The following is a 24,533-nucleotide window of genomic DNA, read 5'->3' as shown; positions in this document are numbered from 1 at the left end:
TGCCTTCACTTCCCTTTGGTAGGAGATGCTCCCTGTCTCCTGCAAGCTGTTACTCTATCCCAGGTATCTTTTTAGGTAAAAGGAAGAGAGAAAGGAAAGGCTGAATAAGAAATCCTCCTCATAAGGGGGGAGGGTGAGCAGCTTTGGTCTGTCTGTCCATCTGTGAGCAGCTCTGTAGCTGTTCACCTGCAGACTCACTGTCCTGGGCAGGCAGAATTCCTGCATTGGGAGACGAAGAAATGCCATCAAGAGGTTGCAACCAAATATTGCCTCCCCTTGACCCCAGTGCTGGGCTGGCCATTGAGATGTGTTTGTGGTGAACTGATGAAAACCACTCTGAATTTCCTATCTTTTCTGCATTTAAAACAGAAGCTTAATGTATTCTGTGTATTTTTGTTGGCAGATAGTAGTAATCATAAATTCCTTTTAATACAATATTTCCACACCAGCACAGCCTTGATGTGCAGCGTACCTGGCTGTACCCTGTGGGATGCTTTGATTTCCCTTTGGCAGCTGCATTTTGTTCTGTCTGCCCCAATCAACAGCAATTCCCCTTTTTCCATCTAGCCTCCAAATCCACTCCTGGTGTGGAGTTTTAGTGCTCTGCTAGGACCTGGGCTAGAAGGGAAGGAATCAGTGTCTGCTGGGCTCAGGGTTCCACCTCCACTGTGGATCAGAGCCAGCCTGGCAGTGGAGGGACACCTTGGGTGGCTCAGGGTGGCAATTCTGGGAGGGAAAAGCAGCACTTCAGGGGTGCTGCTGGATGGGAGGAGGGTCAGTGGTAGATATCCCACTGCTCACTGTATGGGATGGGGAGGAGCTGCTCCCAAGGAGGAGCACATGTCTTCAGTTCCCAGTTCCTCCCCAAGCTGGAGCAGTGCAGTGCTCTGAAATAACGTGACCTTTGCTTGCAGGTCAGGATGTTCCTGCAGGGTCACACATGCGGCTGAACCTGCAGACAGGAGAGAGAGAAGCCAAACTCCTGGACAGAGAATATGGGGAAGGTGACACGAGAGAAGAGAGAAGAAGAAAAAGGTACAGATATACAAGGCTTTGGGTTGGGTGGGCTGTGGGATTCATGCCTTTTATTAGAGGCCAGGTTCCCTGGTACACTCAATTCCTGCATCTTCCAGAGAGTTCATTGCTGGATGAGGAGCTCAGCAGTGCTGAAAGCAGAGGCCTGTCCTTTGTGTTCCCTTTGGGATGGCAGTGGAAGTGCCCTGAGAACACTTTCAGAGCACTTCAAGGCTTCTCATGCCACGACATCAAAACAGCTTCCACACAGCCTGTGGAGTTCTGGCAAAGTCTTTGGGTTGTCCTTGATTTGCTGTGTTTGGAGTGTGATGGTTATCTCTGCGCTTTTTAGGCCAAGCTACTTCCAGGAGTCTGTCTTTTGGAATTTATCTGCCGCAATACAAAAACCTTTCTCCCGTACTGCGGTGATGACATCTTGTACTGCAACATGCAAAATGATTTGAGCTTCTGCTCAAACTAATGTTGCCTTAGCTAGGCTGGCATCATGGTGTAAGGATATCCTAATGGTTGATGCTTTGGCCATTTGTGCAATGGTAGGTTTTGGGGAAAGTGACATGAGGGATGAGAGAAAGAGGAAAAAGAGACATGCAGGTCATTGGGTTAGATAGCCTGTAGAATTTATGCGATTTATTGGAGTCCAGAATCTCTGGAGCACATAATTCCTGCCTCTTCCTGAGATTTCATTGCTGGGTGAGGAGCTCAGCACTGCTGAAAGCTGAGGCCTGTCCTTTGTGATCCCTTTGGGATGGCAGTGGAAGTGCCCTGAGTGCACAATCAGAGGCAGCTTCATGGCTTCTCATGCTACGACACTAAAACTAAATGTGCAAGGTGGCATCCTAGAATGACATGTAGTCCTTTGAAATATCTGCAGGCAGTGGTCTGAAACTGCTATCTGAGCCTGCTCCTTGGGATCAGCTGTGAGGGGCTGAGGGCTGGCCTGAGCCCGGTGCTGTGTCCCACTGGGAGCAGCCGCACAGGCTCACGTGCAGAGCAGGCCCAGCCAGACGCCCTGGAGATCTCACCTGCCCTGCAGCCACCATTGTCAAGGTGCTGTAAAGATCAGCTGGTGCTGACTTTCCCCTTGGACCCCTTGGTTTAGTCACTATGGGGAATTTCTTTCCTGAAGCCCATGGGATTTGCCCCTGGCAGCTGTGATGGGGATGCTTGGGGAGTGTGGGTCTTTGAGGGAAGCTGCCCGGGCAGGGGCTGAGCTCGGGGCCCTGTTGGGCCCATGGCCCCCAGCAGCAGCAGCAGCAGCCCCAGGGCCCAAAGCCCCGTGCCCCCTGCCCAGCACAGGCTGCCCTGTCCTTGCAGCTGTCACCCGAGTGGGGCCCAGGGGCCAGTGGCCACTGCCAGCAGCAGGAATGCGGGCAGGGTGAGGATGCCCTGGCCTGGCTTTTGTTTCTGGAACAATGTGGGCTCAGAGCAGTGCAGAGCAGACTGGGAAGCAGAGCCCAGGGCCTTTGGAGGCTGCAAGGCTTAAAGATCAGCCCCTGCAGCAGCCCAGATGCAGGTGGCCCAGTTGCCAAGGCTGTGGTGGCCTTGAGAGCATGTGCAGGTGGATTTTGCATGGCTGTGGCCTGCTGGCGTCTCTGGGCCCAGGAGTGCCTGTGGCTGCAGCAGGAAGAGTGGCTGAAGGTTTGCTGGCTGCTTTGGTGGCATGGCTGCAGGGGCCAGTGCTGTGAGAGCCCCCTGTGTAAGAGCTGGTGAGAGCTGAGCTCTTGGGGACAGCGCTGTGCCCCAGGCCAGGAAGAGCAGCAGTGCCCAGGGCCAGGAGTGGTGTCAGTGGGAGCCCCTGTGCACAGGGACCCCTAGCCCCGGGGTGGCCGTGCCAGCACCCCCAGGGACATCCAGCCCTGGGAACGCGGAACAAGTGGAACCCACAAATGTGCAAAGGCTGCCTGTTCCCAAAGGAATGGCAAAGAGAAGTCAGGTTTTCAAAAGAAACAGTATTTATTTGCCGAAGATAGGCAAATCTAGGATTTACAGAACATGTGTCATTATAACAATTGTTATAACAACAACAATGTACAGAACATATTTACATGGGATCCGAATGGCTAACAATCTTCAAAACGTATTTACAGGAATCTTCTAACATAGTCAACATATTTACAGGAACTTCTAAACTTTCAAACGTATTTACAAGGTATCGGATCTGTGCCATCTTGGGCATGAGTCCTGGAAGAAAGGAAGCAGCCGAGCTGGACTCAGCTGGCAGCACAGGGCCCAGCAGGGCTGGGAGCTGGGCCCCAGGGGCTGGGCCGGGGCTGGCAGGGCTGGCGTGGCCCCAGGCAAGCGCAGGGCAGGCCGGGGCTGGTGCTTGTGGCAGCACAATCCAGGCCCCCTGCGGGCACCGTGTCCCTGAGCGGGGTCATCCAGCCCAGCCCCAGCCTGGCGTCAGGGGACCCAGTGTGTGTGTGGGCAGGGTGTGGGAAGCATCTGCCTGTCTTACCTGTGGGGCTCCATCTTCATCCAAGGACCATGGGCTCCTCCTCATCCTTCTCGTCCACATCCATCTCTTCGATGTTGTCGTCCTCGTCTACTTCCATGTCCTCAACAGGGGAGGACATGGAAGTAGAGGAGGAGTCCACCTCCATCATCTCTTCCTCCTCCATAACCAGGTCCACTTCCATGGCCTCCACAGTGTCTCTGTCAGCCTGCAAGGGGCAGCAAAATCTCCCAGTGGGCTTCCTGTCCCACACCTTCCATTCCCACATGGCTGCAACCTGCCCAAGCCGGGTGCCTCCTGCCTGGCATGGCACTGTACCTCCATGGGCACAGCAGAGCACATTGTGCTGGGATTGGCGCTCCAGTGCAGGCAGCAGGAAAAGCCAAGGCAGCAGCAGCAGCTCTGTGCTGATGGTCAGAGCGCAGGGTGAGCAGCAACTGACCCTTGGCAGCCGGTGAAGTGTCTGCTGTGCTCGTTTCCAGGTCCTGGACGTTCCACCTGGAACCCTCTGGGAGCTGTGATGTCACTGAAGTTTCAGGGGTGCTGCTCAGTTGGAGATGGGGATGGCAGAATGATCAAATCCTTGAAGGTTTGGCTTGGAAGGGACACTCAAGATGATGTGGTTCCAAGCTGAGCAAGCTCCCAGCACAGCAGGTTGCTGCGGCCACTGTCCCACCTGGCCTTGGATGTTGCTGGGGATGGGGCATCCACAGCCTCTCTGCACTGGTCTCTGTGTCAGGGACAAGCACCCTGAGAGTAAAGAACTTCTTGCCATCATCAAATCTCTTCCACCTCTTGCAGTTTCATCCCATTTCTCCGTGTGCTGTCACTACAGTTCCTGAGAAAGTGTGCTCTCCCACTTCCCTTTGTTTCAGGCTGTTCCTACAGGGTTACACATGTGACTTAACCTGCAGACACGAGAGAGACAAGCCAAGTTCCCAGTCAGAAAAAATGCGGAATGTGGCTTGAGAACTGAGAGAATAAGGAAAAAGAAAAGACATGGAAGTCTTTGGGTTGCGTGGGTGATGGGATTTATGCCTTTTATTAGAAGCCCGGTCCCTGGTGCACTCAGTTCCTGTGTTGCAGCCTGCCCACAGCAACCTCTGGGAGGGACCTGCACTTGCAGAGCTGGGAGCCGGCTTGCTTGGATGGCTGATGGATGAGGCAAGAGAGGGATCGTTGTGTGGAAATCCAAAAAGTGTGGATTGCGCTGAAGAGGGTCCAGGAATGGAGACAAAATGGGGCTGGGCACACAATATGGGGGTTAACAGCGCAGGATCATTGCAGTAAGCCAGGACCAAATTGATACAAGAGAGTTCGAACATTCCGAGGGAGTACATATAAGGAAAATGCAGCAGTTGAACTGGGTGATGCCAGCAAAACGTACTGCATCAACATGAGCCTGCAAATGCCCATGGGCGACACAATTGCATTCAGAGCGGTGACTTTTTTTACCTTGGTCACTTTGCCCTGAGGTATTACAGTTCCAATGGTAGGCTCCTGTGCCCTCACATCCCCCGCTTTTTGTTATCTATAAAGAACGCTTCTGCCATAGACTTTTGGAGGTAGTTAGCAAAAATGGATAAAATAACCAACACAATGAATACAAAAAACAAAGCCCTCAAAACTGTCTTAACTAAAGATGAAATCCAGCCTCGCAATCCCCTGTGTTTGGAAAGTCCAGTGAACCAGTCGTTGTTGCCTTCCATCTGGATCTTGTTTCCTTGATCTTTTAGCAGCTGGATGCCCTGGTATACTGACTCCCTATGTGACAGCAGGTAGAAAAAACACGTGCCATCAAAAGCCTGACAGGCATGGCCATGGACAAGAAATTGTGGCTTGTGTGTGGAAGCACCCAGCTGAAGGCATGTGGCTCAGTGAGGAGTATCCAGATTCCTGCTGCAGAGGCTACAAATGGCAGCATCCTCTGACTTTAGCTGATTTATTTTCTGGCGGCTTGGGTGTCCTAAAAGTAAACAGAAAAAGAGATTAGAAGATGAAACTTAAGTTGGAGTCCCACTCACCTTTCTCTTCTGTAAGGCAAGGGTGTGAACACAGCTTATTACAAGAATCATAGAGCAATGCTAAAATATAATTTTTACAAATGTTAAGACATAGATCCTGGTTAGTGGTGTCTGAGCTATCTTGGTCTTGGTGTGTGTGGTCAATGCTGCTTAGGAGATCTTCTGTTCTTCTTCTTCTTTCCCAGGCTGCTGCTGTCTCCCTTAGGCTTCCATTTTGTTCTTCTGATGTTTGCCTCACCGTTCCCAGAGTTTTTATGTATTTTTCTGGGATCGATCTTAGGACTGTGTCTGTAGAGACAAGGGCATCTTCTCTTTCCCAAGAAATTAATGGGTAGGTGCCTATAACTTGTTTAGATTCAGGTTCTTTGCTCAGCACAGGTTGCTGGTGTTTTAATTGGGCTGCAGTTGAATTAGTAAATGCCTGATGACTGGGGGAGTTGTCTCCATAAATGAATTGTTCAAAAAGTTGAATACATTAAAGGCCTTGGCCAGTCTGTCAGTGGAAGATAATATCTGTACTCCCCCTCTCAGTTGCTCAAGGATCCTTTTGGTGGATCAGTGGGCCCTCTCAGCTGTGGACTTTCCAGTGGCGGAGTGTGGTATGCCTGTGACATGTTTTATACCCCAGTGGTAAGAAACTTGTTGGAATCAGTGTGAGGTATAAGCAAGAGCATTATCAAATTTAATTTCCTGTAGAACTGCGAAGGTGGAAAAAATGAAAAAGTAATGTTTTATAGCATCTTCTGATTTTTCACCAGCATGGGCAGAGATGAAAATCCCACTGGAAAAGGCATCGATTGAGACGTGGATGTACTGTCTTCTGCCGAAAGGGGCCTAGTGTGTGATGTCTGATTGCCAGATGTGGAGACTCTCTAGTCCTCTTGGATTGACTCCAGCTCTGACAGAAGCAAGGCCATGTTCCTGACAATTGGGGCAGGTGGCTACAAGGGATCTTGACGGGTCTCGGGTGTTTTTGAACATCCTGAGCAGCACAGGAATGTTTTGGTGGTAGAATTTTTGGCTGATCCTAGCCTGTGTAAAAATGATCTAAGGCGTATTGCAGTGGTTCAGATGTTTGAAGTAGGCAATTGAGGTGCTCTGGAGTGAGAAGTAAGTATATATTCACAAGGTCTGTACCTGTAAGGGAGCACAGATGCTCTCTAGCTTTCCTGATTAGTTGTGCAATAATTTTCTGTTGGGTTGTTATCATTTTAGTAGGTTGATGTGCTCTGAAAACGCATTCAATTTCTTTGAGGGGATCTGAGATAGTTGAGTCCCCCTGAAAGAATAATGCATGGAATTTTGGACTTAGACCAAGGATTGCCAGGGAGAAAGGAAAATCTGTGTGCCTGTTTAGTTTGAATCACCCAGGATGCCTTTTGTACAGTTGCTTAAGCCTCCGGTGTCAGTGATCACTGGAATCGAGTCCTTCACTGCCTTTAAGGAGGAGCAGGAACAGTGGCGTGAGGTCTTCTGTGGTCGATCCCAGCAGTGAATGTACCCAACTGATGTTTCCACAGAGCATTTGGGGTTCTGGCAGAGTCTTTGGGTTGTCCTTGATGTGCAGTGTTTGTAGTGTGATGCTTCTCTCTGCAGTTTTTAGACCAAGACACTTCCAAGGGGCTGTCCTTTGAACTTTATCTGCTGCAATCTTAAAACCTTTCTCCTGTACTACAGTGATGACATCTTGTACTGCAACATCCAAAATGATTTGAGCTCTTGCAAAAACGACTGTGTCGTCCACGTAATGAAAAATGATAGCATTAGGATGTTCATTTAGTGGTCCGTAAAACGAAAAGCGATTAGCTTTAGGGCGAGAGAATTTGGACATCAAGCAATTGACAAATTTTTGGTCTACTCTTCAGTCGTTGAGGCAATACAGTCCACTGGTACCTCTGTAAAGGTGCTTGTCGATTTAGTGACGGAAAAGGCAACCCAGGAGGGTGTCATTGGGCTGCATCGGGGTGTCAAAAAAGTAGTCATTAAGATCTATATCAACCGTCTGCCAATAACAGTGTAATTGTAGTTACAATTGGATTAAACCTCCCTGAACTAGCCTTCCTTCAGATCTCAACCCATGCAATCTTCAAAGCAATGCTCTTCCTATGCTCAGGCTCCATCAATCACAGCCAAAATGGCAAAGAAGATATCCGAAAAATAGGAGGACTCCAAAAACTGCTACCCACAACTACAGCATGGCGCACCATCGGCAATCTCGAGGTAACATGGAGGCTGAGGGCAGGCTGGACTGGAGGGAACCACTGTCCTCGATGACCTCATTGATTTTCCTGAGGTCCTGCTGGAGCCGCCTCTTGTCCTTGCCAGGCTTTCATATGATAATGACAGGCACATTGCAGGGGCTAGTAGATGGTACAATGTGGCCCACAGTCAGTTGCTCCTGCACGAGGGACTGCAGGGCCTTTAAATTTCTCCCTGGGAGCGGCCACTTATCCACCCATATGGGGTCGTTGGTCTTCCAGGTTGACTGAAGGGTGGTGCGCTGCTGGGTTGCCCTGTCTAGAAATCCTGAGGTGTTGATAGGATCTCTGACCCTGTCCCCCTTTGGGACATGAGGTCTTTTTCTCAAATTGTTATTGGTGCCCGGGTGACAAAAGATATTACCGTAGGAACTGTGCCCTCAGGACCTTCCCTGCAGATGTTACTGTGACTCCAGAAGCTGGTAGTGGCTCCCCTGGTAGCTAATAATTACCCCAGCAGCTGGAACCAGGGGCCATTGTTTTAGCCAATCAGAGCAGGAAATTATGGTGACATCAGCTCTTGTATCTAATAGTCCTGAAAGACATCTCTTTCTCCCATTACAAGACAAAGCACACTTTAGAATGGGTCTGTTTCTGCCTGTTGTCTGTGCCCACATCACCATTGGATCAGCTGGTGTGGTGGTCATCTCCCGTAGGAGGTAGGCTCTGACTGTAACTGTTCCTCTTGGAATGAAAAGGGGAGGGTCTAAGCATAGAGCCTGGACAGTTATCTCCTGCAAAGATGTCAAGGCGAGTACCTCAGGTAGTAGAGTGAGTGTCTCCATCCCTTCCCTGGTGTTGGTTAAAATCAAAATGTCTCTGGGATGTTCTTCAGGCCTGTATTTACCTGTTGGAATATGGTGAACATAAATATCGTGGATTGGAATTGAAAAGGCTCTTACCAGCTGCCTTTGGGTTCCAGGGCAGAGCTGTCTTCTGTTGAGTTTTCCGCAGTGATCGAGCTGTCCCACTGGATCTGAGGAGGTCGCTGTGCTGGTTTTCCACAATGTTGGAGAGAGTGGGGTGGAACGGCCTCGCGTTTGGTGTCATTGCGCGGGGCCTTTCTGCGTCTGTGTGGGGTTTCCCGCAGGCCAGCGGTTTTGCTGGTGTTTGAAAGCATGTGGACGAGGAGGGCAGTGAGGACAGTGGCTGCAACAGCAAGAAGGTCCCTGGTAATAGGCTTTATTTTTACAATTGTGTTGAAAATGCCCCATTTCCCTACACTTAAAGCCAGGTCATTTTTCATGTGTATGTCAGGGAATAACTTGGGAGGCTACTAGCACCTCTACTATAGCCTGACTGGTAGCCTTAGCTTGGCTGGCGTCACAGTGTAAGGATGCCCTAAGTGTGCATGCCTCGACCATTTGTGCAATGGTAGGCTTTGGGTTAAGGGGTAGAGAAGGTAAAATGTCTTTACAGGTGTTATTAGTATTTGCTTCAGCAAGTTTAGTAAGGAGTACCCTCCTGGCTTTTGGATATTCACCTTGCTTCTCTATTGCTTGTGTAAGGTGGTCAATAAATTTTAGAAAGGATTGCCCAGGTCCCTGCAGATTGTCTATGAAATCTAGAGTAGGTGTTGTTCCATTGGGTGTCTGCTTGAGAGCTGTCTTTGCAGCACTTATATCTCTTCTCACAGAGCTCTGGGAAGGTCTATTGAATGAGGTTTTGTGAAATCTTCCTCCCTGGCTAGATGGACTAGTGTTAGGTGTGCCCACCTGTCTTCCCTAGCATAGTCTTTTAATAGTTGTTCTATTAGATTTTTCCCCCATTTCTTCCCACAGAATAATTTCAGTGGGAGAAAGTAGGATGTAAATAAAATGGAGCAGATTGTGAGGCACCATAACATGTGCAGTGAAGGTGGCATTTAACAAATTATTAAAAGACGGTGAGCCCCTCCCATGGTCTTTTGCTGCTTTACAAAGATCTTTCATCTTCAGTGTGCGTGACAGTTTCCCATCAGGGGTTAGCCCCACTCTGGTACTGCACCGGTGCTGCTTGTATTTTAGCTACCAATTCCCAGTCCCCCTCTTCAGCCGCCAGCTTCCGCATCCTCTGCCAAGAATCCTCAGGCTCATGCTGAACGTCAGATGAACCTTCCCTCTCCTCTCCAGAAGAGGGAACTTGTTCTTTGGCAGAGGAGCGGGGCCGTGGGGTGACTGGCCACGCCCGGTGTTGTGGGCCTTTGGTAGCCAAGATGGCGGCCTTCCGGTTACCACCCCTCACACTTCCAGCTCTGACAGTGTGGGATCTGCAAGGGGCTGAGTTGGTGGTGGTAGGGCAGCGGGAGTAGGCAAGGAAGCACTGGATCCCAATGCAGGGGTGGTTCCTGATGCAGGGGTAGGACCCAAGACGGGGAAGACCCAATGAGAGAGCTGCGGGTGGGAGGGAGTTTGACATTGACAACCCCCTCCAGAGGAGGGACTCCATTTTGTGAGCTATCTGAGGGGGATCCAGTGAGGAGAGGTACTGGAGAATGGGTTAGGGTAGAATCCAGGCCTGTGTGACTGGGCAGGGGATAGAGAAGGAGGGAAGATGTCAGACAGCAGGTGGCTTGTCTGTGCTTTACAGCAGTTCCTGTCTCTCACCCTTATCTTGATATCAGTGGGTTCAGGAATGCCGGGGGCAGAACTCAAAATATGATTTGAGTATTAGAACATTGAACCCTTGAGAAAACTGTATAAATCATGTGAAAAATTAGATAAAATTTTGCGACTCTTATCCCTCCCTGAGTTTTCAAAAGAAAGGGTCTTTCCCAAACTGAGTCCCAAAATGCTACATGATGAATTGAATCAACAGAAATATCTGGGAACTCCTTTAAAGCCAATGAATAAATGATTTCCAATTCCCTTAATAAAAGTCTTCCCCCATGAAAGGAGAACCTCTCTAACTGAAACTTATAGGTCCCTATCAACTTTGGATAATTTGTTACCCAGAGCTGCCCCTGATGTAAAAGGTGGCCCACACACAGGACTAAAAAAATCACCCAAGGATTCTGCAGTGCAGGCTCCTGTTCCCCAGCTCACTGCTCTGGTGGCCCTGGATGCAGGTGTTTCAAAATGTCCCCTGGGCCTCACCAGCTGAGCCAGCCCTCATCCATCGTGCTGCTGCAGGGTGCCAACGCTGCAATCAGCAAGCCCTAATAAAACTGATAAAACATTGCATTTAGAGGGCTGCCTCACTTTAATTTATCATTTTTGTCATGAGGTATTATAGTTCCAGTAAGAGGCCCCTGGGCCTGCAAAACCCTGCGTCCTCCTGAGATATCATTGCTAGTAAGGAGCTCAGCACCGCTGAAAGCTGAGGCCTGTCATTTGTGATCCCTTTGGCATGGCAGTGGAAGTGCCCTGAGTGCATATTGAGAGGCAGCTTCATGGCTTCTCATGCCACGACACAAAATTAAAAGTGCAAGGTGGCTTCCTAGAATGACATTTAGTCCTTTGAAATATCTGCATGCAGTGGTCTGAAACTGCTTTCTGAGCCTGCTCCTTGGGATCAGCTGTGAGGGGCGGAGGGCTGGCCTGAGCCCGGTGCTGTGTCCCAGTGGGAGCAGCCCCACGGGCTCACGTGCAGAGCAGGCACTGCCAGAGGCCCTGGAGATCTCACCTGCCCTGCAGTCACCTTTGTCAAGGAGCTGTAAGCATCAGCTGGTGCTGACTTTCACCTTGGACCCCTTGGTGTAGTCACTATGGGGAATTTCTTTCCTGAAGCCCGTGGTATTTCCCCCTGGCAGGTGTGATGGGGATGCTCGGGGAGTGTGGGGCTTTGGGGGCAGCTGCCCGGGCAGGGGCTGAGCTTGGGGCCCTGTTGGGCCCATGGCCCCCAGCAGCAGCAGCAGCAGCAGCAGCAGCAGCAGCAGCCCCAGGGCCCAAAGGCCCGTGCCCCCTGCCCAGCACAGGCTGCCCTGTCCCTGCAGCTGTCAGCCGAGTGGGGCCCAGGGGCCAGTGGCCGCTGGCAGCAGCAGGAATGCGGGCAGGGTGAGGATGCCCTTGCTTGGCTTTTGTTTCTGGAACAAAGTGGGCTCAGGGCAGTGCAGAGCAGGTTGGGAAGCAGAGCCCAGGGCCTTTGGAGGCTGCAAGGCTTAAAGATCAGCCCCAGCAGCAGCCCAGATGCAGGTGGCCCAGTTTCAAAGGCTGTGGTGGCCTTGAGAGCGTGCAGGTGGATTTTGCATGGCTGTGGCCTGCTGGCGTCTCTGGGCCCAGGAGTGCCTGTGGCTGCAGCAGGAAGAGTGGCTGAAGGTTTGCTGGCTGCTTTGGTGGCATGGCTGCAGGGGCCAGCGCTGTGAGAGCCCCCTGTGTGAGACCTGGTGAGAGCTGAGGTCTTGGGGACAGCGCTGTGCCCCAAGCCAGGAAGAGCAGCAGTGCCCAGGGCCAGGAGTGGTGTCAGTGGGAGCCCCTGTGCACAGGGACCCGCAGCCCCGGGGTGGCCGTGCCAGCACCGCCAGGGACATCCAGCCCTGGGAACACGGAACACGTGGAACCCACAAGTGTGCAAAGGCTGCCTGTTCCCAAAGGAATGGCCAAAGGAAGTCAGGTTTTAAAAAGAAACAGGATATATTTGCCAAAGATTGGCAAATCTAGGATTTACAGAACATGTGTCATTATAACAATTGTTATAACAACAACAAAAATGTACAGAAGATATTTACATGGGATCCAATGTGCAAACAATCTTCAAAACGTATTTACAGAGAACTTCAAACGTAGTGAACATATTTACAAAAATCTTCTAAACTTTCAAATGTATTTACAAAGGCATGGCATCTTTGCCATCATGTGCATGAGTCCTGGAAGAAAGGAAGCAGCAGAGCTGGACTCAGCTGGCAGCACAGGGCCCAGCAGGGCTGGGAGCTGGGCCCCAGGGGCTGGGCCGGGGCTGGCAGGGCTGGCGTGGCCCCAGGCAAGCGCAGGGCAGGCCGGGGCTGGTGCTTGTGGCAGCACAATCCAGGCCCCCTGCGGGCACCGTGTCCCTGAGCGGGGCCATCCAGCCCAGCCCCAGCCTGGCATCAGGGGACCCAGTGTGTGTGTGGGCAGGGTGTGGGAAGCATCTGCCTGTCTTACCTGTGGGGCTGCATCTTCATCCAAGGACCATGGGCTCCTCCTCATCCTTTACGTGAACTTCCATCTCCTCGATGTTATCCTCCCCATCCACCTCCATCTCTTCTATGTTGTCCTCCTCGTCTACTTCCATGTCCTCAACAGGGGAGGACATGGAAGTAGAGGAGGAGTCCACCTCCATCATTTCTTCCTCATCCAGGCCCAGGTCCACATCCATCTCCTCCACAGTGTCTCTGTCAGTCTGCAAGGGGCAGCAAAATCTCCCAGTGGGCTTCCTGTTCCGCACCTTCCATTCCCCCATGGCTGCAGCCTGCCCAAGCCGGGTGCCCCCTGCCTGGCATGGCACTATACCTCCATTGGCAGAGCACATTGTGCTGGGATTGGTGCTCCAGAGCCGGCAGCAGGAAAAGCCCAGGCAGCAGCAGCACCTCAGCGCTAAGGGTCAGAGCGCAGAGTGAGCAGCAACTGACCCTTGGCAGCTGGTGAAGTGTCTGCTGTGCTCGTTTCCAGGTCCTGGACGTTCCACCTGGAACCCTCTGGGAGCTGTGATGTCACTGAAGATTCAGGGCTGCTGTGCAGTGGGAGATGGGGATGGCAGAATGATCAAATCCTTGAATGGTTTGGCTTGAAAGGGACCCTCAAGATGATCTGGTTCCAAGCTGAGCAAGCTACCAGCACAGCAGGTTGCTGTGGCCCCTGTCCCACCTGGCCTTGGATGTTGCTGGGGATGGGGCATCCACAGCCTCTCTGCACTGGTCCCTGTGTCAGGGACAAGCACCCTGAGAGTAAAGAACTTCTTCCCATCATCAAATCTCTTCCAACTCTTGCAGTTTGATCCCATTCTCCCTTGTCCTGTCACTACAGTTCTTGATCAAGAGTCCTCTCCCACTCCCGTTTGGGTCAGGGTGTTCCTGCAGGGTCACACGTGTGGCTTAACCTTCAGACAGGAGAGAGAGAAGCCATGTTCGCAGTAAGAGAAAATGGGGAAAGTGACACGAGAAATGAGAGAAGACAGAAAATGCAGAGACATGCAAGGCATGTGTTTGGGTGGGCTGTTAGATTCATGCCTTTTATTAGAGGCCCGTTCCCTGGTGCACTCAGTTCCTGCCTGTCCTGAGACTTTATTGCTAGTGAGGAGCTCAGCAGTGCTGAAAGCCGAGGCCTGTCCTTTGTGTTCCCGTTGGGATGGCAGTGGAAGTGCCCTGAGTGCACATTGAGAGGCACCTTCATGGCTGCTCATGCCACGACACCAAAACTAAATGTGCAAGGTGGCTTCCTTGAATGACTTTTAGTCCTTTGAAATATCTACAGGCAGTGGTCTGAAACTGCTTTCTGAGCCTGCTCCTTGGGATCAGCTGTGAGGGGCGGAGGGCTGGCCTGAGCCCAGTACTGTGTCCCAGTGGGAGCAGCCCCAAAGGCTCACGTGAAGAGCAGGCACTGCCAGAGGCCCTGGAGATCTCACCTGCCCTGCAGCCACCTTTGTCAAGGTGCTGTAAACATCAGCTGGTGCTGACTTTCCCCTTGGACGCCGTGGTGTACTCACTATGGGGAATTTCTTTCCTGAAGCCCATGGGATTTGCCCCTGGCAGCTGTGATGGGGATGCTTGGGGAGTGTGGGGCTTTGGGGGCAGCTGCCCGGGCAGGGGCTGAGCTCGGGGCTCTGTTGGGCCCATGGCCCACAGCAGCAGCAGCAGCAGACCCAGGGCCCAAAGCCCTGAGCCCCCTGCCCAGCACAGGCTGCCCTGTCCCTGCAGCTGTCACCCGAGTGGGGTCCAGGGGCCCGTGGCCGCTGGCAGCAGCAGGAATGCGGGTGGGGTGAGGAGGCACTGGCATGGCTTTTGTCTCTGGAACAATGTGGGCTCAGGGCAGTGCAGAGCAGGCTGGGAAGCAGAGCCCAGGGCCTTTGGAGGCTCCACGGCTTAAAGATCAGCCCCTGCAGCAGCCCAGATGCAGGTGGCCCAGTTTCAAAGGCTGTGGTGGCCTTGAGAGCGTGCAGGTGGATATTGCATGGCTGTGGCCTGCTGGCGTCTCTGGGCCCAGGAGTGCCTGTGGCTGCAGCAGGAAGAGTGGCTGAAGGTTTGCTGGCTGCTTTGGTGGCATGGCTGCAGGTGCCAGTGCTGTGAGAGCCCCCTGTGTGAGAGCTGGTGAGAGCTGAGCTCTTGGGGACAGCGCTGTGCCCCAGGCCAGGAAGAGCAGCAGTGCCCAGGGCCAGGAGTGGTGTCAGTGGGAGCCCCTGTGCACAGGGACCCGCAGCCCCGGGGTGGCCGTGCCAGCACCCCCAGGGACCTCCAGCCCTGGGAATGTGGAACAAGTGGTACCCACAAGTGTGCAAAGGCTGCCTGTTCTCAAAGGAATGGCCAAGAGAAGTCAGGTTTTAAAATGAAACAGTATTTATTTGCCAAAGATAGGCAAATCTAGGATTTACAGAATATTTTTCCTTATAATAATCGTTATAACTGCATCAACAACAATGTACAGAACATATTTACATGAGATCCGAGGGGCTAACAATCTTCAAAACATATTTACAGGAAACCTCTATTGTAGTCAACATATTTACCGGAACTTCACAACTTTCAAACGTATTTACAAACGCGTGGCATCTCTGCCATCATGTGCATGATTCCTGTAAGAAAGGAAGCAGCCGAGCTGGACTCAGCTGGCAGCACTGTGCCCAGCAGGGCTGGGAGCTGGGCCCCAGGGGCTGGGCCGGGGCTGGCAGGGCTGGCGTGGCCCCAGGCAAGCGCAGGGCAGGCCGGGGCTGGTGCTTGTGGCAGCACAATCCAGGCCCCCTGCGGGCACCGTGTCCCTGAGCGGGGCCATCCAGCCCAGCCCCAGCCTGGCGTCAGGGGACCCAGTGTGTGTGTGGGCAGGGCGTGGGAAGCATCTGCCTGTCTTACCTGTGGAGCTCCATCTTCATCCAAGGACCATGGGCTCCTCCTCATCCTCCTCATCAACTTCCATGTCCTCAGTGTCATCCTCCTCATCTATGTGCATCTCCTCGATGGTCTCCTCCTCGTCTACTTCCATGACCTCAACAGGGGAGGACATGGAAGTAGAGGATTAGTCCACCTCCATCATCTCTTCCTCATCCTGGCCCAGGTCCACATCCATCTCCTCCACAATATCTCTGTCAATCTGCAAGGGGCAGCACAATCTCCCAGTGGGCTTCCTGTCCCACACCATCCATTCCCACATGGCTGCAGCCTGCCCAGGCCGGGTGCCCTCTGCCTGGCATGGCACTGTACCTCCATGGGCACATCAGAGCACATTGTGCTGGGATTGGCGCTCCGGAGCAGGCGGCAGGAAAAGCCCAGGCAGCAGCAGCAGCTCTGTGCTGAGGGTCAGAGTGCAGGGTGAGCAGCAACTCAAACTTGGCAGCCACTGAAGTGTCTGCTGTGCTCGTTTCCAGGTCCTGGACGTTCCACCTGGAACCCTCTGGGAGCTGTGATGTCACTGAAGTTACAGGGCCACACCACCGTGGGAGATGAGCATGGGAAAATGATCAAATCCTTGAATGGTTTGGCTTGGAAGGGACCCTCAAGATGATCTGGTTCCAAGCTGAGCAAGCTCCCAGCACAGCAGGTTGCTGCGGCCCCTGTCCCACCTGGCCTTGGATGTTGCTGGGGATGGAGCATCCACAGCCTCTGTGCACTGGTCCCTGTGTCAGGGACAAGCACCCTGAGAGTAAAGAACTTCCCATCATTAAATCTGATCCACTTCCTTCAGTTTGATCCCATTCCTCCATGTCCTCTCACTGCATATTCTGACAGAGTCCTCTCCCACTTCCCTGTGGGTCAGGCTGTTCCTGCAGGGTTACGCATGTAGCTTAGCTTGCAGACAGGAGAGAGAGAAGCCACGTACCCAGTCAGAGAAAATGGGGAAAGTGGCTTGAGAACTGAGCGAAGACGGAAAAAGTAGAGACATGCAAGCATTGGTTTGGGTTGCGTGGGATATGGGATTCATGCGTTCCATTAGAGGCCACGTTCCCTCGTGCACTCAGTTCTTGTGTTGCAGCCTGTCCACAGCCAGCCTGTGTGCGGGACCTGCACTTCCAGAGGTGGGAGCACGCTTTCTTAAACTGCTTGTTAACGAGGTGAGTGTGGGATTTTTGTGGAACTCTAACCACTATGGATTGCAATTAAGAGGGTCCAGGGAGGGAGACCAAAATGGGGCTGGGCACCCAATATGGGGGTGAACAGTGTAGGATCATTACAGTACGCCAGGAGCAAAATGGTAAAAGAGAGTTGGAACAGTCTAGGGGAACACATATATGGAAAATACAGCAGTTGAACTGGGTGATGCCCGCAAAACGTGCTGCATCACCATGAGCCTGCAAATGCCCATGGGCGACACCATTGCATTCAGAGCGGTGTCTCTCTTTTATCTTGGTCAGTTTGCCCTGAGGTATTACAGTTCCAATGATAGGCCCCAGGGCCCCCACAACTCCCCCCTTTTTGTTATCTATAAAGAAGGTTTCTGCCATAGAGTTTTGCAGGCATTTAGCAAAAATGGATAAAATAACCAACACAATGAATACCATAAACCAAGTCCACAAAACCTTCTTAACTAAAGATGGAAGCCAGCCTTTCATCCCCCGATATTTGAAAAGTCCAGTGAACCAGTCCTTGTTTCCTTCCATCTGGATCTTGTTTCCTTGATCTTTTAGCAGCTGGATGCCCTGGTATACTGACTCCCTCTGTGACAGCAGGTAGAAAAAACACGTGCCATCAAAAGCCTGACAGGCATGGCCATGGACAAGAAATTGTGGCTTGTCTGTGGAAGCAACCAGTTGAAAGCATGCGGCTCAATGAGGAGCATCTAGATTCCTGCTGCAGCAGCAACCAATGGCAGCATCCTCTGACTTTGATAATTTGTTATCTGGAGGCTTTGGTGGCCTAAAAGTAAACAGATAAAGAGAGTAGAAAGTGAAAAGTAAGTTGTGGTCTCACTAAACTTTCTCTTCTGTAAGGCAAGGGTGTGAACACAGCTTATTACAAGAATCATAGAGCAATGCTAAAATATAATTTTTACAAAAGTTAAGACATAGATCCTGGTTAGTGGTGTCTGAGCTATCTTGGTCTTGGTGTGTGTGGTCAACGCTGCTTAGGAGATCTTCTTCTGTCCTTCTTCTTTTCGAGGGTGCTCCAATCTGTCTTAGAGTTTCATTCTGTTCTTCTGATGGTGGCTTAGGTGTTTGCTTCACTGTTCCCAGAAACAGTTTTAAAGTATTTTGCTGGAATCCATATTAGGAGTGTTGCTGTAGAGACAAGGGCATCTTCTCCTTCCCAAGTAATTAATGGAAAAGGGCCCATATTTTGTTTAGATTTGGGGTCTTTGCTCAGCACAGGTTGCTGGTGTTTTAATTGGGCTGCAGTTGAATTAGTAAAATTCCTGATGACTGGGGGAGTTGGCTCCATAAATGGGTTTTCCAAAAAGTTGAATACGTAAAAGGCCTTGGCCAGTCTCTCAATGGAAGATAATATCTGGACTCCCCAGCTCTGTTGATCAAGGATCCTTTTGATTGACCAGTGGGCCCTCTCGGTTTTGGACTGTCCTGTGTTGGAGTGTGGTATGCCTGTGACATGTTTTATACCCCAGTGGTCAGAAACTTGTTGAAATCAGTGCAAAGTATAAGCAAGAGCATTATCAGTTTTAATTTCCTGTGGAATTGCTAAGGTGGAAAAAACTAAAAAGTAATGTTTTATAGCATCTTCTGATTTTTCTCCAGCATGGGTAGAGGCGAAAACTACACAGTAAAAGGTGTAAAATGACACATGGATGTACTTTAGTCTGGCAAAAGGGGCTTAGTGTGTGATGTCTGATTGCCAGATGTAGAGACTCTCTAGTCCTCTTGGACTGACGGCATTTCTGACAGAAGCAAGGCCATGTTCCTGACAATTGGGGCAGGTGGCTACAATGGATCTTGCCTGGTCTCAGGTAATTTTGAACATCCTGAGCAGCGCAGGAATGTTTTGGTGGTAGAATTTTTGGCTGATCCTCATCTGTCTAAAAATTATCTAAGGCATATTGCAGTGGTTCAGATGTTTGAAGTAGGCAATTGAGGTGCTCTGGAGTGAGAAGTAAGTATATATTCACAAGGTCTATTCTTGCAAGGGAGCACAGACGCTCTCTAGGTTTCCTGCAATAGTTTTGCAATAACTTTCTGTTGGGTTGTTATCGTTTTAGTAGGTTGATGTGCTCAGAAAATGCATTTAATTTCTATGTGGGGATCGGAGAAAGTTGAATCCCACTGAAACAATAATGCATGGAATTTTGGACTTACAACAAGGATTGCCAGGGAGAAAGGAAAAGTTGTGTGGTATCTGTGTGCCTGTTTAGTTTGAATCATCCAGGAGACCTTTAGTACAGCTGCTTCGGCCTCCGGTGTCAGTGATTGCAGGGAATCGAGTCCTTCACTGCCTTTAAGGAGGAGCAGGAGCAGTGGCGTGAGATCTTCTCTGGTGATTCCCAGCAGTGAATGTACCCAACTGATGCTTCCACAGAGTTGGTGGAGTTCTTTCAGAGTCTTTGGGTTGTCCTTGATGTGCAGTGTTTAGGGTGTGATGATTCTCTCTGTGCTTTCATGCCAAGATCCTTCCAGGGGACTGTCTTTAGGTCTTTATCTGCTGCAATCTCAAAACCTTTCTCCTGTACCGCAGTGATGACATCTTGTATGGCAACATCCAAAATGAATTGAGCTTCTGCACAAACGTTTGTATTGTCCATGTAATGAAAAATGATAGCATTAGGCTGTCTTTTCCAGCTGGGCAAGAAAATTTGGGCTCCAAGGTATTGACAAGTATTTGGCTTCTTCTTAATTCTTTGAGGCAATACAGTCCACTGGTACCTCTGTAAAAGGTGCTTGTCAATTTACGGATGGAAAAGGCGAACAAGGGGCTTTCATTGGGGTGCAAGGAGATGTCAAAAAAGCAGTAATTTAGATGTATAACAACCATCTGCCAAACTCGAGGTAACACGGAGGCTGAGGGCAGGCCGGACAGAAGGGCACCCATGTCCTCAATTACCTCGTTGATTTTCCTGAGGTTCTGCAGTAGCTGCCTCTGGTCTTTGCCAGGCTTTTGTATGTCAGGGACAGGCGCATTGCAGGGGCTAGTAGATGGTACAATGTGGCCCACAGTCAGCTGCTCCTGCACGAGGGACTTCAGGGTCTTTAACTTTCTGCCTGGGAGGGGCCACTGATCCACCCATATGGGGTCGTTGGTCTTCCAGTTTGACAGAAGTGTGGTGCGATGCTGGGTTGCCCTGTCTAGAAATCCTGAGGTGTTGATAGGATCTCTAGCCTTGTCCCCCTTTGGGACAAGAGGTCTCTTCCCCAAAGTGTTATTGTTGCCCGGGTGACAAATGATCTTAGTGTAGCAACTGTGCCCTCAGGACCTTCCATGCAGATGGTGTCTTGACTCCAGAAGCTGGTAGTGGCTCCCCTGGTAGCTAATAATTACCCCAGCAGCTGGAACCAGGGGCCATTGTTTTAGCCAATCAGAGCAGGAAATTATGATGATGTCATCTCCTGTATCTAATAATCCTGAAAGACATCTCTTTCTCCCTTTAAATGACCAAGCACACTTTAGAACAGGTCTATTTCTGCATGTTGTCTGTGCCTACATTGCCATTGGATCAGCTGGTGTGGGGATCCTGTCCCGTAGGAGGTAGGCTCTGACTGTAACTGTTCCTTTTGGAATGAAAAGGGGAGGGTCTAAGCATAGAGCCTGGACAGTTATCTCCTGCAAAAATGTCAAGGCGAGTACCTCAGGTAGTACAGTGTGTGTCTCCATCCCTCCCTTGGTGTTGGTTAAAATCAAAATCTCTCTGGCCTCTTCTTCAGGCCTGTATTTGCCTGTTGGAATTTGATGAACATAAATATCGTGGATTGGAATTGAAAAGTCTCTTACCAGCTGCCTTTGGGTTCCAGGGCAGAGCTGTCTTCTGTTGAGTTTTCCGCAGCGATCAAGCTGTCCCGCTGGATCTGAGAAGGTCACTGTGCTGGTTCTCCATGGTGTTGGGGAGAGTAGGGTGGAACGGCCTCGCGTTTGGTGTCATTGCGCAGGGCCTTTCTGTGTCTTTGTGATGTTTCCCGCAGGCCACCGGTTTTGCTGGTGTTGGAAAGCGTGTGGACGAGGAGGGCAGTGAGGACAGTGGCTGCAACAGCAAGAAGGTCCCTGGTAATAGGCTTTATTTTTACAATTCTGTTGAAAATGCCCCATTTCCCTATACTTAAAGCCAGGTCCTTTTTCATGTGTATGTCAGGGAATAACTTGGGAGGCTACTAGCACCTCTCCTACACCCTTACTGGTAGCCTTACCTTGCCGGCGTGACAGTGTAAGGATGCCCTAAGCGTGCATGCCTCGACCATTTGTGCAATGGTAGGCTTTGTTTTGAGTGGTAGAGAAGGTAAAATGTCTTTACAGTTGTTATTAGCATTTGTTTCAGCAAGTTTAGTAAGGAGTACCTTCCTGGCTTTTGGATGTTCAACTTGTTTCTCTATTGCTTGTGGAAGGGGGTCAATAAATTTTAGAAAGGATTGCCCAGGTCCTTGCAGAATATCTATGAAATCTAGAGTAGGTGTTGTTCCATTGGGTGTCTGCATGTGAGCTGTGTTTGCAGCGCTTCTGTCTCCTCTAACAGAGCTCAGGGAAGGTCTATTGAATGAGGTTTTGTGAAATCTTCCTCCCTGGCTAGATGGACTAGTGTTAGGTGTGCCCGCCTGTCTTCCCTTGTATAGTCTTCTAATAATTGTTTTATTGGTTTTTTCCCCATTTCTTCCCACAGAATAATTTCAGTGGGAGAAAGTAGGATGTTCATAAAATGGAGCAGATCGTGAGGCACCATAACATGTGCAGTGAAGGTGGCATTTAACAAATTATTAAAATATGGTGAGCCCCTCCCATGGTCTTTTGCTGCTTTACAAAGATCTTTCATCTTCAGTGTGCGTGACAGTTTCCCATTGGGGGTTAGCCCCACTCTGGTACTGCACTGGTGCTGCTTGTATTTTAGCTACCAATTCCCAGTCCCCCTCTTCAGCCGCCAGCTTCCGCATCCTCTGCCAAGAATCCTCAGGCTCATGCTGAACGTCAGATGAACCTTCCCTCTCCTCTCCAGAAGAGGGAACTTGTTCTTTGGCAGAGGAGCGGGGCCGTGGGGTGACTGGCCACGCCCGGTGTTGTGGGCCTTTGGTAGCCAAGATGGCGGCCTTCCGGTTACCACCCCTCACACTTCCAGCTCTGACAGTGTGGGATCCGCAAGGGGCTGAGTTGGCGGTGGTAAGGCAGCGGGAGTAGGCAAGGAAGCGCTGGATCCCAATGCAGGGGTGGTACCTGACGCAGAGCTGGGACCTAAACAGGGGGAAGACCCGATGAGAGAGCTGGGGGTGGGAGGGAGTTTGACATTGACGACCCCCTCCAGAGGAGGGACTGCATTTTGTGAGCTATCTGAGGGGGATCCAGGGAGGAGAGGTAGTGGAGAATGGGTTAGGGTAGAATCCAGGCCGGTGTGATCAGTACAGACGTGGGCAGGGGGTAGAGAAGGAGGAGAGATGTGAGACAGCAGTTGCTTGTCTGTGCTTTACAGCAGTTTCCGTCTCTCATCCTATTGGTGTCAGTGGGTTCAGGAATGCCGGGGGCAGAACTCAAACTCTGGGTTGAATATTAGAACTTTGAACCCTTCTGAAAATTCTATAAATCATATGAAAAACTGGGTAAAAGGTTGTGACTCTTATCACTCTCTGAGTTTGCAAAAGATAGAGTCTTTCCCTTACTCAGTCCCAAAATGCTACATGACAAACTGAATCAACAGACATGTCTGGGAACTCCTTAAAAAGCCAATGAACAAATGACTTTCAACTTCCCTTAGTAAAAGTCTTCCACTCTGCAAGGAGAGACTACCTAACTGGAAGGTATTTATCTCTCTAAGGATTGGATAATTTGTTACCCAGAGCTGCCCCTGATGTAAAGGGTGGCCCACCCACAGGACTAAAATATCTCCCAAGGATCCTGCACTGCAGGCGGCTGTCCCCCAGCTCGCTGCTCTGGTTCCTCTGGATGCAGATGTTTCAAAATGTCCCCTGGGCTTCACCAGCTGAGCCGGCCCTGTTGCTGCTGCAGGGTTCCAATGCTTCCTTCAGCAAGCCCTGATAAAACTCAGGTCCCACTCCAGGGCGGTGGCTTACCCGAGGCGTCTTCTGTCCCGTGATGGTGGCAGAGCCAGATTCTCACTGGAGTGGCTCTCAGGAATTCTCAAAGAAGCTCCCGGTTTGGGCAGCCCTTGTGGCGTGTCCACAGCCAGACACTGTGAGAGACCTGCACTCCCAGATCTAGGAGCAGACTTGCTGGAATGCATGATGGATGAGGCAAGAGAGGGATCTATGTGTGGAACTGCAAATACTGCGGATTACACTGGAGAGGGCCCAGGGAAGGAGACAAAGTAGGGGTGGGCACACAAGGATTTCCATGGGGGAAAAAAGGACCTTGTACACAGTAATTCAGGACTAACAGGGGTTAGGAGAGGGGAGAACATCCTAGGGGAGTATATATAAGGAAAGGAGGAAGTTCATGATACCAAGGAAATGTGCTGAATCTGCATGATCCCACAAAAGACAATGAGCAAGATCATTGTATTCAGAGGGATTATTCACCTTACTTTAATTCTATATCCTTGTCATCAGGTATTACTATTCCAGTGGTAGGCCCCCCGGCCTGCAGAACATTGCCTCTGCCTCAGACTTCATTGCTGGGTGAGGAGCTCAGCAGTGCTGAAAGCTGAGGCCTGTCCTTTGTGATCCCTTTGGGATGGCAGTGGAACTGCCCTCAGTGCACATTAAGAGGCACCTTCATGGCTTCTCATGCCACGACACCAAAAATAAATTGGCAGTTTGGGTTTTTGAATAACATTTAGTCCTTTGAAATATCTGCAGGCAGTGGTCTGAAAATGCTTTGTGAGCCTGCTCCTTGGGATCAGCTGTGAAGTGCTGAGGGCTGGCCAGAGGCTAGTGCTGTGTCCCACTGGAAGGAGCCCTACAGGCTGACGTGCAGAGCAGGCACTGCCAAAGGCCCTGGAGATCTCACCTACCCTGCAGCCACCATTGTCAAGGTGCTCTAAACATCAGCCGGTGCTGATTTCCCCATGGAGAATTTCTTGGTTTAGTTCCTATGGGGAATTTCATTCCTGAAGCCCGTGGTATTTGCCCCAGGCAGGTGTGATGGGGATGCTCGGGGAGCGTGGGGCTTTGGGGGCAGCTGCCCGGGCAGGGGCTGAGCTCGGGGCCCTGTTGGGCCCATGGCCCCCAGCAGCAGCAGCAGCAGCAGCAGCAGCAGCAGCAGCAGCAGCAGCAGCAGCCCCAGGGCCCAAAGGCCCGTGCCCCCTGCCCAGCACAGGCTGCCCTGTCCCTGCAGCTGTCACCCGAGTGGGGCCCAGGGGCCAGTGGCCGCTGGCAGCAGCAGGAATGCGGGCAGGGTGAGGATGCCCTGGCTCGGCTTTTCTATCTGGAAAAATGCGGGGTCAGGGCAGTGCAGAGCAGGCTGGGAAGCAGAGCCCAGGGCCTTTGGAGGCTGCAAGGCTTAAAGATCAGCCCCTGCAGCTGCCCAGATGCAGGTGGCCCAGTTGCCAAGGCTGTGGTGGCCTTGAGAGTGTGCAGGTGAATTTTGCATGGCTGTGGCCTGCTGGCAGCTCTGGGCCCAGGAGTGCCTGTGGCTGC

At 51.1% G+C, this 24,533-nt stretch overlaps 1 long non-coding RNA gene across 1 annotated transcript in view; it reads left to right on the top strand.

Annotated features, from left to right (window-relative positions):
• Positions 1-949: 949 nt before the first annotated feature.
• The window catches only part of LOC128946152 (uncharacterized), a 65,228-nt gene continuing 41,644 nt past the window's right edge, over positions 950-24,533 (top strand). The window contains exon 1 of the long non-coding RNA XR_008483945.1: positions 950-1,035. This is a non-coding gene — a long non-coding RNA (uncharacterized LOC128946152). The remainder of the gene's footprint in view (positions 1,036-24,533) is intronic.

This window comes from Melozone crissalis, unplaced genomic scaffold (assembly GCF_028551555.1).
Source record: "Melozone crissalis strain CALT ecotype California unplaced genomic scaffold, PUWL_Pcris_2 ptg000077l_1, whole genome shotgun sequence".
Lineage (NCBI taxonomy): Eukaryota > Metazoa > Chordata > Aves > Passeriformes > Passerellidae > Melozone > Melozone crissalis.
The sequence above is the reverse complement of the archived record's forward strand: the minus strand, read 5'-3'. Positions and strand labels throughout refer to the sequence as shown.